The 12,083-nt window shown below is 41.9% G+C and overlaps 1 non-coding gene across 1 annotated transcript; it reads right to left on the bottom strand.

Annotated features, from left to right (window-relative positions):
• Positions 1-851: 851 nt before the first annotated feature.
• On the bottom strand, positions 852-983 carry LOC120103303 (small nucleolar RNA SNORA17). The gene has a single exon (XR_005505378.1). It is a non-coding gene; the product is annotated as a small nucleolar RNA SNORA17 (small nucleolar RNA).
• Positions 984-12,083: the final 11,100 nt, after the last annotated feature.

Raw genomic sequence — 12,083 nt, 5'->3', positions numbered from 1 at the left:
TTACTTGCAGCTCCCACAATGTGCAGGGCCCACTCTCGTGAGTACTGTGGCTGGCTAGGGGAAGGGTCAGCTCTCCAGCTCTCAAGACCCAGGACCAGCTCTCCCCTGATGCACAGATGAGAGGTGGTATCATTTGTGCTTTGCCCTTAGATATCAACAGCAGCAAGCCAAGACCAGGGATGTTCATCTGGCCTTTCGTGGTGACAGACTCCTGCTGCAACAGGACTATGAATCCATACGTGGGCCCCAGTGTCAGCACAGGCCAGGATCCCACTATGGTCCTATGTGGCATCACCGGCTGCTCACATCAGGCTGTTCCTCGCTACCCTCGACTCTCCAGGTCTGCCTCTTTTCACTGGGCCTATATCCTTCTGTTTATATTTCTCTTCCATTTCTCCACCAGTTACTTGTCTTCCTTAGTGGTGCCCAGGGTCTCTGGCTGTTTGGGCTCTGCTTTTTTGCTGCCATAACTGTACATTATGATGCATGTGCAAGGGTTATCTTGGGCATGGTCTCTCTGCCTCCAACCCCCCTACTGGCCTACATAACAACAGACTGGTGGTCATCTCGGGCTAGCCTGTATCTAGGTCCTGTGGTGCCAGTTTGGTGGTTATCTTGGGCTAGCCGCTTGCATGGCCCACCCCAGTAGTCCCTTGTGAAGGTCTTCTGTCTCAGACTCACTCCTACCCCAGGCCTGAGGTCCCAGGGAGGTTCTTCTATTTTCTGGCTTGCTCTACATCCTGGGAGCCCAACTGGGCCTGCTTGGGGCTAGACAGGTGGTCATCTCAGGCTAGCTCCCGACCTGGGCCTTCTGGGGCTGGACTTGTGGTCTCACTTTTTTTTTTTTTGAGAGTGTTAGGTTACTAATCATTCAGATGTTCATAGAACACTGAGCACAGACATAGTCTTTCTCCTCTCTATGCCACCTACTGAGGACACCCAAGTAACACAGCAGCCACACCTGCAATGCCTCTAGGGGCAGTGCCTGTTTGTTTTCTAATGAGAAAGCCATAGAGGTTATGGACTTGGGAGGTAAGGGAGATTTGGGAGGAGTTGAGGGAGATGATACACTAATCAAAATATTCTGTAGAAAAAAAACCTTTCAATGAAAGAAAAGAAAGATATGAAGAAAGACAAAAGCAAAATTTAATCATCAGTGTTCAGAGGGTCTCCACCTGCACATGGCTGGCAGACGGCCATGTCTACCACTCTGTAACTTTGGGGAGGTCTTTGTTACAGGTGTACCGGAGTTAACCATATCCATACATAGAACAAAGTCACAGAAGTTGCTTACAACCCAGAGAAAGTGTGGAATAAAGGTAGGAGCCAAGGCTAGGAATTCTGTTTTCATAGCATAGTCCACAAGATTCACCTTTATCTTATTTCTTGATAGTCATATCTATATATAGGAGGCTATAAACATCCCAAGTTCATATTGAATGCTCCCATGTAGAAAAACATTTATGAAAAATAAGTGCAAAGGGATCTATGTCTTTGAAAGGTAATAGTAATATTTATTTATTTAATGTGTGTATGCATATGTAAATTTGTGCACAGTGTACACATTGCCAGTGGAGGTCAGAGGACAGTGTCAGATCCCCTAGAACTGGACCCTCAGCTGATTGTATGCTGGGAAACAAACCTTGGTCTTCTTTAAGAGCAGAAAGTGCTCTTAACTGCTGGGCTATCTCCCTATCTCAGTAAGAGTTAAAAACAAACAAACAAACAAACAAACAACCCCCACAGAACTAATGACTCCATTTTATTTGTTTCTTATGCTAACCTTATTTTTTTAATATTTGCCATGACAGTATATTGCCTAAATATAATTATTTATAAACCAAATCTCCCCAGGATTTTTTTCAAAATTAAAAATTATAATAATTACATTAAAGTAAATTTATCAGGTGATTAAAATCTGCCTCCTCTTCTCAAGTTCCAGAAAGAAAACATAGAAACAAAAATCCTTGATCTGGGGACATAACTCAGCAGGCAGAATGCTTGCAGCACAAGTGTGAGGATGTAATTCCAAGGCTCCAGAATCTATGTAAAAGCTAGGTGTGTAGCATGAGTATCTATAGTCATAACTCTACAGTTAAGGAGGGAGGTAGCAACAGGAGCAGCCCTTGAAAGGTGGCAGGTCAGCTTGCTTGTCCTATGCAGCAGGAAGAAAACAAAGCCATCTTGTCTCAGAAAAGGTAGACGGTGAAGACTGACACACAGGGTTGTCTTTTGACATCCACATGTACCACGTTCACACCACCTGCACACAGTAAAAACCTCTACCTGAGAGGGCGCCAATGTATCCATCACAGAAAACAAGAACACAGAAATCTTCCCTTTCAGATGGACTGTTTTGTTACACACCTGTTTAATGCTACATTTGTCACTTAGCATTGCTTACACCAAATGCCTAACAACAGAAACCTAAGAAACAAAGAGTTTGTTTTGGTTCAGAGTTTAAGCTTTGATTGCTCATTGGTAAGGAACGGATTGATCAGGCAAGGCATGAAGCATTTGGTCCCATTCCTTCTATGCTCTGAAAGGAAGGAGAGATGTATGCTGATGCCCAGCAGACTTTCTCCTTGTATTCAGTCCTGGGCACCAGCCCACATGTAAGGTGGGGTGAGTTCTCCCAGATCAGTTAACCCAATCTAGGATCAAGAGATTTGTTTTTTCAGTGACTCCAGGCTCATTAAGTTGACAACCAATATTCAACCACCACAAATATCCTACGTTCTAGTTTTCATCTAGAAAATGGAACTATACCACTGTTGAGCATTGATTGCTCTTCTTGTCATTAAAGCCATCGATCCTGTTTCCTTGTCAGGCTGAGACTTTCTGCCATCATTGGCTGTGGTAACACAACACATCTGATGACCCATACACCAAAAGGAAAAAAAATTTCTATTTCCACGCATTTTATTGATAAAAGTATTAAGAATAATAATTTGTAGGGACTGGAAAGGTGGCTCAATGGTTAAGAGCACTTCTGGTACTGCAGAGAACCAAGGTTTGGTTCCCAGCATCTATGTCAGCTGCTCACAGCTGCTATGGCTTTAGCTTCTGGGGATCCCATGCCCTCTTCTGGCACCCACTGACATTGCATTTACATGCATAAACTTACACTCAGATACACACATATACGTGCAATTAAAAATAAAAGTAAAATCTTTAAGTAATAATGTGTATGCTAAAACTTTTCATTGAACTGTCATCTCTCCTAGAAAGGTAACTTTTTACGGCTCTAAAATGACATGTTTAAGAAGAAAGAAATCTAAAGAAGCTATTCAATTATATTTCTGTAACAATCATAACAATGTCACAATGCTGTGGTCACATGGACAAGGACTTGAAGGGCACTCCCATGAAGACATTCAAAACAAGTTCTGTCCTTATCTTTTGAGTTCTTAAGAGGGGTTGTGAATTCCTCATAAAAGCTTGATGTGATATGAATTGTTACTCCTGCCAATGTCTTTTAGAGAGTACGAAGCAGGCTTGGGAAAGCCCAAGATCCCTGTTAACATGTGGGGTTGAAACTACCGAGTGGGCTTTTTTTTTTTTTTTTACTGTGTTTTCTATCAGTGGTGTTGAATGCTTTTACATAACTTTTAATATTTGCTAGTAGGAATGAAATACTGAACTGCTTCTCTCAGGAAATGAATATCCGGTTCATTCCAAATTCTGTGGTTAGAAATGTAAGATTTAACACCACGAGGCCATCTCTTCTTGCTGTTACTACTGTGGAAAATGTCTTTATGTCCCATATCTTGGATTTTGAGGTGATCTAGTCACCTCTTCCTGTATGTTTTCCCATGAATACTTATGACAGGAGCTGAAGATCTCTATTGATTCTTATTTGGGGACAGTGTATCTGCCTGAGCCACCCTTTGGACTGAAACTGTATGTGCCACGATTGGGCTGTGAATGCAGAGGCTTTGTACTGTCTTTGTTGGTTGGCTCCAGCCCCTTTAAGACTGCTAATACCAGCAAGCTCACTGAATCAGAGAGAAAAGACTTGAAGACTCACTTAAATGATTGACCTATTTCTGGGCTCTCTGTTGTTGCAAATTACAAGAATATACTGTGTGCATTTTCAGGTAATTTGACACTATTACCTTAAAACTCACTGGTTGCACCTCCCCCTGCCCTGCCTTGTTTAGATGGAATATCTGACCTTTTCCCTTGGCAGACTGCTTCTCTTTTCCAGGTAACTGGTGATGATTTTATACCCTGGATGATAATCAATATGTAGAAGCTGTCTTTATTGATTTGGATAAAACCACCAATTACGGCTATTTTGAGCAGAGCTCAATGGGATTAGATGTGATTACATGGCAGTGGAGTGTGAGCCTATCAGCACCCAGAGGCGGTTGTGCGGCTATTTAATATTTACAGAAGTAATGTGGATGAATGGTGACCCAGATCCTCCTATTCTGTGGATACTGTCTCCAACCCTCATGGAGCAAAAACCCTAAGTGAGACTACCTGGCTATACACACTCCAGATTGTCTGTGTTTAGAATTTAATGAGTCTGTCTCCAGGTTAGCAAACGTGGACTGGATCAAAGACAAGCAACCCCTATTGACCCAGTCTTTACTGTGCCATTTACCCAGAATGCAGCAGCAATGACATTTTCAAGAACATGTAGATTTCAGTCATATCTCTGAGAATGTCAGTTAGCAGGAAGAGAAAACAAAGTCAGAAGAGGTCCTTGGAGATAACAGCCTGATCAAAATCCCCATATATCCTGAAAATTACAGATTCACTGGCTATAGAATTCCCAGAGACTTCCCATCATCTGTTCGGAGAGACCTCTATACCCCAGCAATGAGGAGCATGGCACACTGCAGTGATGGGGAATATGGAAGACACCTCTATACTGCAGGGATGGGGAGTACGACATAGTCCAGGGATGGGGAGCATTGCAAATACATTTATATTTCAATGGTGGTGTGAATGGCAAACACCTCTATACTCCAGTGGTAGGGGATGGACTTTGGAGCTAGCCTGATACTTTTTATTGAAGTTGTTTCCTGCAGATTACCAAATCTTTCTATATTCTTTGTAAAACAGGAACATTAGGGAAATTCTTATAACTGCACTTGACCTCCATCATTAGCCTTCTATCTGCACTGAGAAAGCAACCCTAAGCACATAGCATTCCCTATTCTTTCTAGGTCTGTGTCTATGCCTACATGCCTTCACCTGTATTAGTTATATTAGTTAAGGGTTGTGATGGCCATGGCCCATGAAAGTTACTCTCTGACTGTGACTTGTTCCCCAAACAAATAGAAACACATTTCCTTTGTTTCTTTTCCTGTTGCTGTGATAAAATCCTCTGACAGAAACCACTTAAGGGCAAAGGGGTTTATTCTAGCTCATAGTTCAGAAGTATAGTCCATCGGGTCAGGGATGTCAGGGAGGCAGAAGAATGAAACACTTGGTCATGTTGCATCCATAGTCAAGAAGCAAGAAGGCACGCATGCCAAGGATCAGGCTACTTTCTGTTTATCAAGTTCAGGGCCTCTTCCTGGGGAAAGGTCCTGCCCACAATCAAGATAGGTCTTCCCACATCAATTAACATGATCAAGATAATCTCACACAGACATGCCCAGCTTCTGGATGATTCTAGATTCTACCACACTTGACAATAACACTAACTATCACACACATATTTCTTCAAGAACTTCAAGAATGACAAGCTAAGGTCCTAATAAGATCACCAACTTATTCATGGTATCATCATTCATGCATTCATTTATTAAAAATAACTTGTTGATCTTCCTCTATTTACTAAAAAGATATTGTTCTGAGTACTGAGGTAAAGTGCTGAGCAAAACTAATGACGAGCCTGATATGAAGACTCCTACATCTCTATGAAGATGGAGAAACACCAAGCTTATATAAACAAATAAATGGGACAAGATAGCCTGAATGTTGTGGAATTACAAAGCAGGATTGAATACCCCAAAATAATTAGATTGGAGACATTGGGAGAATGCTGATAATTTGATCAGATTGCCATCAAATGAAAAACTGGAAGCCAAGATGGGTCTGTCCATGTGGTGTTCTGGGGAGAGCTACAACTAAGTTAAGAGGTTGAAATAGGCTGGAATGACTATGGGCAATGAAAGCCAACCCAGAAAGTGAATTAAGCACAAAGGAAGAATCTTCTTCAGCATCTATGGTGTCATGGTTACCATGAACTCCTGTTTCAAGATAATGGATTGATTCAGGAGCAGTCATGACTTGACTCCTTATTCCAAGTCATTATCTCATATCCTTAGACCATCCTCTATACATAAAACTCAGAGCCCCTTTTCATCAGTGGATGGATTTCCAAAGGAAATCCTAGTCCTTCTCCATACCCATAAAACTATAAAAAACCTAATATCTCAGATTACATCAGGTATGCTGATTCACACATCTAGACATCTTGGCATGTATTGATTTCATGATGCCCAAAAGCAAACAAGGATGAACTACAGAATGCACTCTGAATTTACCAAAAGAAGAAAAAATCAGTCTTGTTAAGTTAAAAAGAAAGAAAGAGAAAGAAAGGGAAAGGAAGGAAGGAAGAAAAAAAGAAAGAAAGGAAGGAAGGAAGAAGGAAGGAAAGGGAGAGACAAGAAAAAAAATACTAGGAAATACTAATCTCGTTTGCTTTTGGAGAGCATTTCTTACAACAGTTGCAAGCTTTTTCAGATCCAAAGACAGAACAATCGGAAACTCCCGGTTGTGCCTTCTGACCCCATCATTTAAGGCTGAATGCTCTTCTCTGAGACACAGTGATGGTTGCTGTTGCATAATGGAGTTTTCTAGCATGCACTTAAGCCCTATTCACACAAAGTGGATCTCAGCTTGCAGCGACGGTAGAGTGAGAGGTTGTATGCTGTTGCTGATGAGAGAAAACTTACCTGCTACCCTTCTAACCATTCTGACACTGACCTGACATATGGGAGGCTGAAAGAAGATAGTAATGAGGGTGATGTTGGGTGAGCCAAGATGCATAAAGATCTGTAGCAATATAAATGCACACACTTTGCTTCTTACATATAAAACTGATATATGGATCACCTTTTGCACCACTTTTGAACATCCTGACAAGAGCAATTCAAAAGATAGCAAATGCATTAAGGTCAAGGGTCTTCAACTTCAGAAGAACGAGTGCAGCTATGGAGTAGGTCCCCAGGTCTGAAGCAGCTTTCTCTTTTTGTGGACATGTTCGTGTCCATCTCATCACCAAAGCAGGAAGCTCATCTGTTCTGCTTGGTTTTGTTCTCTCAGCTTTGGTTGTTTGACCATCAGATTATACAATCACTGAAACTCAACACACTCCAGCTCAACTCAGCTACTGAGACAGCAAAACATAGTGCTTTCAAAAACCTGCCAGTCTCCTGAGAGTTGAATTGTATAATGTCTGTAGCTTCCCAGCGCTTTCACCATCTCCAGGCTGACACAACTAGACTGATGGGCTCTCACTGGGTGATATTTATAGTTACTGAGAAAGAGAATAAATCCATCTGAGTCCTCTGTCTCTGCCCACTGCCTGATCCCTGGACAACTCCTCTTCTCCACCCAAACAAGGCTTAGAGCCAGCACAAGGGTTAAAACCACCGTTCTTGCCCAAACTTACCAGCAATGTACCCTTCCCAAGCCGCCCAGTCTCTCTCCACATGTTTTCACATGTGTAAAATGCATGTTTGTAGAGCTGCTGAGAATTAGGAATAGTAAGGTGTGCAGCAAATAAAATACATAAAAGTTCCCATCACTGTCCTACCCAATCGTGTAATTCTTAGGTTACTAACTGAAATGGAATACAGACAGGGGATATTTTGGTTGATAATCCATCCTTTGTAGAAATCTCAGAAGATTCTCCCATGCAGAATAAACTCTCTGACATCCAAATCATCCTAAGGAATCAAATTACCTGGAGATACAATAAAACAAATTACAAATTAAGTTTTAAGCAGCATCATTGAGAGTTTGTAGGTTATCTTGGACTTTGGATGCCATTCATCTCAGCTGCAATCGCTAAGCTTTTGTTTTTTCCTGACTCTTGCCTGGTTGAGGAGAAGGTGTGATTTATACACTGACAGACAGACAGTCAGACAGAGAGACAGTCAAACACACACACACACACACACACACACACACACACACACACACACACACACACACACTGTGCACATGATGCCCACTACCAACCTTAAACCACTCTGGAAAAGACTGCCTTCACTGTAGAGTGAACATAAATTCATTCAAACTGAGACACTTTTGACAGTAAAGGGGACACCATTAGTAATTACCCTGAAGCCAGGAGCATACATCAGAATCTCCCAGGCACGATGGTACTTACTGATGGCTGCCTTCTCACACTCCATTCAGAATCCTCTTAGAGCTGTATGCACACCCAATCACAGGGCCAGGTAGGAAGCCCCTCTCACTTGACCCACATTTTCCTTCTGTGCATCTCTCTGGGTATCACGTTGCGGTCCTCTGCTCTCCCCTCTGCTAGCAATTTCTGCTTCACGCCAGGATATCTGCTTGGCTATTTGAAGCTCATGCCTTTTCTGGATGAACTAATATGAGAATTTCAAAAGAGAAGAACATATAACAAGTTTCCTGAGATTCCTTTTGCTTTCATTTTGTTTCCAAATACCACTCTCCCTCTTTCCTTATCTATGCAAGAGTCATTTCCTCTTTTGCCTATGACCATTATTTCCAGCTAGCCTCTAATAACTTGCTTTATGATGTCCACTGTATGTTTACCTTACAGTCTCCAGGGAGGGAGGCAAGGTACACATATATCTCATTCTACAAGGTGGTGAGTATGAATACTATTCTCTTGCAACGAGCAAGAAAGTCAATTTGGACAGTAAAAAATGAAGAAAGAATTCATGGAGGTGGTGGGAATGGGCAAGACCTTTAAAGACATATTCACCGGGGATGGAAAAATCCTCTCATGAGATGTGAGTGTACAGGCAAAGGCCTGGGAAAAAGAGAGACAAGAACTATAGTGAGAATTATTGCAGCCCTGAGAGAAGTGAGGGTGTCGGACAAATTAGAACCAGACGACACAGAGCCTTGACGGCCACAGTCCTCCATCTTCTATGTGTTGAGTAGGTAATAAAGTGTCACTGGGACAACATAGACTAATCCAAGCAGAATCTCATAAAGATGGGAGTTTCATGTAGTAAGAGCTCAGAGTCAGTGAAGCAAAGGCTTTTCAATAGCCTGACCACATGTTTTGATTCTCTGCTGTCCGATTCTTCATTCCAGTTAGTAATCAAAGTAATGGGTTTCATCAATTCATATATGTAAATGTATGTGTATGTGTATATGTAAAATGTTCATGATGTCTATGTATATGTACACATATATGTATATATCATTGTACTCTGTTTTTATTTACTTCCCTCCCCTATTGACCTATATGCATCTTCTTGCCACCAACTGATTTTCATCCTTTCTCCTGGTTAGTCCTCATTTCTGCTTTCCTATTACCTCTCTCCCATTATGTTATTTCCCACCTTTAAGATCTTCTCCTCTCTTATAACCAGTTTTCTAGTTTCATGACTTAGGAGCATACACATATAAACACACACACACACACACACACACACAGAGAGAGAGAGAGAGAGAGAGAGAGAGAGAGAGAGAGAGAGAGAGAGAGAGAGGCAGAGGGGCAGACTCTTGATACTTTGGGTGTTCTTTTTTCTTCCATCCTTTTAACCCCTTAACCCTAGTCAGGAGAGACAAAAGGATAGAGGAAAAGGGGGCAACACTGTCTTTGGACAACCTCCTGCTGATTAGGAGGGTTGAGTTCCTTTAGGCAAGTTCGATCTTCCACTTTAGGATATCTAATTTCTTCTTGTTTCTTTGCACATGGCTACTTAACAAACCACAACCAACAGCAACCAACCAACAACCCACTTACCAGGGCTCTAGCATTTCTACCTTCTGAAAAGTCCTCAGAATTCCAAACATCACACAATCACAAAAACTATCTGCCACTGGCAAAATCACGCCCCTGCTAGAGCACAGGGCAAATCATACTCAGCTGCTGTGAACAATTTGAAGTATCCCACACCAGGGATTAAGACAAAAAAAAAATCTAGGCACCACACAGCAGAGAAACACATGGTATTTGTCTTTCTGACAAATTCACTTAACATAATTATTTTCAGTTTCCTGAAAATTTCATGATTTCATTTTTCTATGTCTGCACAAAATTTTGTTGTGTATGTGTAACACGTTTCCTTTATCTAGACATCTGATGATGGACATCTACATTAGTTTTGTTCCTTTTATTATTTTAACAGTGCAGTTATGGATACATATACTCAAGTATCTCTGTTTTTAATATATATAGAGGCTTCTAGATATACATATATACCCACCAAGAGTGGTGTGGTGGTTTGATTATGCTTGGCCCAAGGAGTGGTACTATTAGGAGGTATGGCCTTATTGGAGGAAGTGTGTCACTGTAGGTGTGGGCTTTAAGACCCTTGTCCTAACTGCTTGGAAGCCAATCTTCTCCTAGTGGCTTGCAGATGAAGATATAGAACTCTCTGGCAACTCTAGCACCATGCCAGCCTAGACGCTGCCATGCTCCCACCTTGATGATAATGGACAGAACGTCTGAAACTGTCAGCCAGCCCCAATTAAATGTTGTCTTTATGAGAGTTGCCTTGGTCATGGTGTCTGTTTACAGCTATGTAAACTCTAAGGTGGAAATTGGTGTCTGGGACTGAGGCATTGCTGGGATAGGCCTGACCATGCTTTGTTGGGAGGGGAATGGAATTTTGGGACTCTTAAAGCAGTGGAATGCTTTCAGTGGGGCTTAATGGACTATCCTTGTAGAAATATGGAAGACTTTGCTGCTGGGGGTAGTTTGAACTATGGAAGCCTGGCTCTAGAGGTTTTAGAGAAGAACTTTAATATGTAGCCCAGAGACTGTTTTTGTGATATTTTGGTAAAGAATGTGGCTGCATTTTGCCATTGTCCAAAGAGTCTGCCTGAGGCTAAGGGGAAGAGATGAATTGCTTTGACAAAGGAAGTCTCCAAACAACCTGGTATAAATTCTATTCTGTGGTGACTAAAGTCACTCTTATGAAGAGCATTTTAATGAAGAGTAGCAAGCATAGCAAACATAAAAAGAAAAAATACAAAAATGTATGGTTGAAGTATTAATAAAGGGGCACCAGGAAGTAGAATGGAGCTGAATCCTGTGTTCAAGGAGATAAGGAGATTAAGGAAGTAGTGATCTTAGGCCAAGATCTCACCTAGATAATCTTGTTGTTTGTACTTGCAATTGAACAAAGAATAGTTTGGGCTTTTTATCTGGAATGGACTACAATACAGAAGTGGAGGGACACCTGTGATCCAGATCTTGAGGCTGAAACATACAGGCTTTTGATCCAGATCTTAAGGAACAGTGGCCATGGAAAGCTTAGGCCCAGACCTGGTGGTACACACCTTTAATCCCAGAAAACGAAGGCAAACAGATCTCTAAGTTCAAGGCCAGCCTGAGACAGAACAAATTCTAGGTGAAGCAAAGCTTAAGTGCAGGTGGGGTGGTACTCACCTTTAACCTCAGCATTCAGGAGACAGAGCCATGCAGATCTCTGAGTTCAAAGTCAATTCCCAGAGTAAGTTACAGAATAGCCAAGCTTAGGCAGTGAAGAAAATCACTGGAAAACAGAAAACTGTTATTAGAATAACAGGGGCTGTGGAGTGGGGGATGGGTGGGAGTGGAAGTTGTCATGATCCAGCTGCAGCAAGCAGCAGAACGTGTTAACTTTGGCCATGTGGGCTCTGACTTTAGAGTCAAGAAGAGAAGGGACTATTGGGACAGTTGATGCTGGTTAGCTGGAGCTAAGAAATTAGAGGTGATTAAGAAGAGACCAGCATCACTGAGGTGAAATCTCCTGGGAAGTATTTTCTGAGAGCACAAAGAAGCTGTGTTCCAGAGATAGCCAAGGTTGTACCTCATGCTGCAGCTGGACTTGGATTTGTGTAAGAGTCACCCAGGCGGTACTGGTTTTGAAGATATGAAGAGATCATGGAAAGCAGCT

The sequence above is a fragment of the Rattus norvegicus genome, chromosome 5 (assembly GCF_036323735.1).
Source record: "Rattus norvegicus strain BN/NHsdMcwi chromosome 5, GRCr8, whole genome shotgun sequence".
Classification (NCBI taxonomy): Eukaryota; Metazoa; Chordata; class Mammalia; order Rodentia; family Muridae; genus Rattus; species Rattus norvegicus.
This window is presented reverse-complemented; position numbering and strand designations above follow the sequence as displayed.